Genomic DNA, 4,601 nt, shown 5'->3' on the forward strand with positions numbered 1-4,601 from the left:
GTACTACAATTTCAGGAAGTAACCACTGAACTAATAATCTTTGAAAAGAGCTTAAAAAAAAGTTTGGAGTTGTTGCATCAAGGCTGATGCAACAATGCTTCAGAACACTTCCCTGGAAAGCATTTTAGAAAGTAAAAACTCCATGTCCAAGAGAAAACAAAACTTGTAAACTTGTAATTGCAAAACAACTTTCCAGAATATCTCCAAGCTACATGTACATAAATACATGAATGTGTATTTATACACATAAAACAGCTTCAATGCATAAATAAAATAAAATTTGCAAGCTGCTTTTATTAGCAATAACATATGACAAATCATTATTTCAGAAATGAAGACAGTATCTGAAGATGGCCACTTATATATGGGAAATATAATGAAAATGTTAAAGATATTCTGCTCTGAATTTGTGAGGCTGCAGTATCTTGAGATAGCTTGTGGGTGCTTTACATTCCTTCATATATAAAAGTCTAGTTTAATAATCCTCCGATTAGGATTTTTTTAATTTATGAATTTAAGAATGTAGCTATATCTTTTTATAAATTACTGATGATGGTTTACCCCTTAACTGGGGTAGAATAAAAGTTGCACCAATAATTAAGTGGTGCCCCTTTGAGTTTTCATATTTCGGAGGATATTTTGAAATAGTTCAATTATAGGTGGAGTTCCAACTTCTTTATAGACAATTTATATAAATAAGCTGTGGGGAAAAATCCTTTTCATTTTATTAATTCATTTTGGAGAAATAAGCATAAGAACAATATATATTTAATATATATTCATTAATATATGAAGATTTTACTCGGTGCTTCTGTCTCTCTTTCTAGAACTTTTACATTCTTTCTCTGATCTTGCACTTCAGAGCAAAAGACTGTTCCAAAGGAGCACATGGCTGTGATTCAAGATAGTTCATTTAATCTGTGTCACTACACAGGAAAGAAGAGAACAGAAAAAGGAATAAAGTATGGAGGAATATGTAAGGAAAGAAAAAGATTTTTGAAAGCAATGGTTATACAGAAACTAAGGTTGGATTGAGACTCGGTGTTCGACCTGAAAGTGAATTAAGCTTAAACTAATATCCAGTGTTTGGGTTTGAGATTTAAGAAGGCTAAGGTTCATAATAAGATTACCTGCTAGAAATTGCAGTCTAAATACTGAGAACCTTGCAAGACTATTTTTTTATGAAACTTAGAAAACGTATAGAAAATGAGAAAATTGGATCTGTAAGCAAAACTGGACTAGATGTCTCTGATTATGGATTTATAATAACATCTTTTTAAAAAAATACATTTGAACCATTTCTGCTAGCTACCATGGATTTGGACCATTTCTGTTTAATGATGACTATTTTTGTTACATGCAATAAATTCATAATTGGTCCAAGGATATCAAAGTAACTTAAAAAAATTAAATAACATTCTTTGTTTTAAATTCTGGTCTTCTGTTTTTCAGTTAGAAATCCAAATGGTCAGATGAAGTTCATTGCAAAGGGGCAGATGCCGTTCTATTTGAGTATCACCTGTTCAGTGAAGAATTAGTGCCTTTGATACCCAGCTATCTTGATGCAAATGCTTCTACTTGACATATTCATTCAGAACCCTCTTTCAATTTATGCATTCATATGCAAGATAAATTAAAGTCTGTCCATGCTTCTCTCACTTTCAACAGAAAACACTTAGTTGCTCTGAATTGTCCTGGAAGCTACATAAGTTTATTATAGTAAAGATTCTTACTTTGGACATGTGAATTAGATGCTTAAAATTACGTGGTGTGAATATTTTTTTTAGTGTAAATGTACACTTCAGTACTGCTATAAATGCAGGATGATTTCCTGAATAGACTTGACTTTTTCTTACTCTAAAGATACAGCCAAATACTCTAAATATTTTGTGTACACACAGCTAATTGGACAATTAAATAATGTATGTTTGGAAGTGTACTAATAATATTTGAAACAATTGAAATCTTTAGTCTGTAAGGTGATCTGTATCTTAGAATTCGTTACTTGAAATCAGTGGAAGTCTGTGAATGTGAATGCAAATTACCCTGTTCTGTGTATCTATTAAAAAAAAAAAAAGTGTGCTCAGTTTCAGAGGTCTAACCTAATGTGAACTTTAAAGGGAAACTGGATAAAATTCTGATTTCTTTCTTTTTTTGTTAGAGTTTATGATCTTTATCCATGTCTAATACAAACCATTCCATGATTTTTAAAGTATGCCTATGACATTAAGTATATGTTATGATGGTTTAGTAATATTGGTTACAAACATAACTATTGTATTCCTCTTTGTAATAGAGCTTTCTTGGCTTTCTCTTAATTTTTTCCAGAAGGGCAACATGTTTTATATGAAAGCAAAGATGGTATCATAAGTATCTGTTCTTTCTTTTTTACAGTTGCTCAGATGCTAAGACCTGGAGTTTCCATACTTACTCAGTAAGTCTAACAAGGGATGTATGTTTGTGTGTGTGTGGCCAGGGTACAGCTGCCTTCTGGATAAGGAAACAATGCAGTGGTATGGCTGAAGCCACAGTGAACTGTGTAGCCTGCATGCACTGAATTAAAGGATAATGACTAGGAAGAGTCATTCCTTTAACTTCTTTCTGTCTGTGTGCACCTGTGTTTTCATAGACATGCATACATACACATACTCTCTCTGAATGTTTTTTTTTCCTGAAGTAGTGCAGTTTTCCCTTTCTGTTTCATTAATTTAGTTACAAAGCTTTGTTCCTTTGCGGTCCCTCAGTTTTTGATTTTTCATATTCCTCTCTTTTTTTTTTTTTTTTTTTTTTTTTCCATTGTGATATCTTATATTAGAATAGGGAATGGTCTAGCTGTATTGTTGTTAATGGTAAAAGCACACAAGTTTGTTTTGTTGACCTATTTCTAAGGTGGAAAAACATCCTTGAAATGCTTTTACACTTTGACAGTAAAACTGCTCATTATCTTTCCACTTGAATTTAAAGAAATTCAGCCACTGGAATGTTAAGATATGGACAATGCAGTATGTTTTGCTTAAATACCTTAGATACAGTTTAACACAGTAAATGTACAAGTTTTATATCCAATTACATAACTCATTTCTTGAATATTAATATTAGTAGATATCTGTGGATTTTCAAGACTTGTGGTCTTCCCTAGGGCCTTCCTCTGTGCAATCTAAATTGGCATGAGTCTTTGAAATAGCAACATAAAGAATCATTTTTTCAACTTCAAGTGGTGAATCAGCATCACATTTGTTTCTTAAAATGTTTTGGAATGTTTACCTGCCAAAGTGTGTGCATACATGTCTATTTGTACTGGCCAGTATGATCTCGGGTCATTTTGTAAGAAGAAGGCATTATTCATTAGGCCAGTTACTGAAACAGTAACCTGTTTGGTTGTTTTATCTGCAATATCTGCAGACTTGCAATTTTTTTTATATCTTTTCCAAATATTAGTATTTCTTTAGTTCTCCTAATACCTATGAATTTGGGCATCAGGCTTAATGTTGATGATTTAATGATGATGTCTAGGTTGAAGTTACTCTTTTCGACTTACATTCCAGTACTGATTTCCTGCCTTTTTAAGCTAACATTTATCCTATGTAATATTTATGATGCACATTAAGTTTTGTCTGACTACTGTACTTAATTTCTTAAAAGTTATCCTTTTTAAATTTAGATGTAACAGTAAAATAACACTAGAAACTGCCAAATTACTGTGAGGATTTTCATATATAGATGTAAATATTCTAGATCATTTCAGTTTTCTTCTTCGAATAAAAAGATTTAATGCTAGAAGAAAATAAGCCTGTAGCTTTAGTCCCAAATAAAAAAAACTGAAAAGTTTAAGTGTTCAGGCATGGTCTATAAGAATTTAAATTAAGAGATATCTGAGGATAGCTTTAGCTCCGTGGCTTCCTAACCAAAACAAATAGAACAGTGTCAAGAAAACAGTGTTATCATGATTACTTTCATTGTTTTATATATGTATCTCTCGTGCTCATGTAATCAGAATTTGCAGAAGAGGGTCTTTGGACCTTAGCCTTTGTATATAAAACTTGACTGAAGCTTCAGGAAGTAAATAATTCAGTGCAACCAAGATCATTGTCTTGGCAGAATATGAAGAGATCAGAAGAGACATGCAGGAATGTTCTCAAAGATAGCAGAGGGAAAATATCCTAAAAAATGCATATTGCAGATTTGCCAGTTTTGTATAGATTGCAGATACTGTGGTTGTTTATATTCTCTTTTGTTTCTGATATTGTATGATTATCAAGCCTAGTTAAAAAAAAAAAAAAAAATCCCCCCTATATTCTGGATGTCTTTGATTTAAGATATTGATGAGAACCAGTAATATGATTCTTTTATATTTTAGCATTACCTTGCCCTTAAATAAGAATTAATCTTTACTGTTTTGCTGCTTTAAGTGAATGGAAAAAGTGCGCATTTTGATGTACCTTGAAGTCTTCTGTGGCCCCAGGGTTTGTGTACTGCTTGTTTGCCAGTACAATTCAGATTTCTCTACCCATGCACAAAAAATATGTTAAAAAGATGATATTGATGATGCAAAAACAGTTTCAAGAATTGATCAGCCTTAACTGTCATTGCCTAAGCAAGGT

The sequence above is a fragment of the Rhea pennata genome, chromosome 10, assembly GCF_028389875.1.
Source record: "Rhea pennata isolate bPtePen1 chromosome 10, bPtePen1.pri, whole genome shotgun sequence".
In the NCBI taxonomy this organism is placed as follows: domain Eukaryota; kingdom Metazoa; phylum Chordata; class Aves; order Rheiformes; family Rheidae; genus Rhea; species Rhea pennata.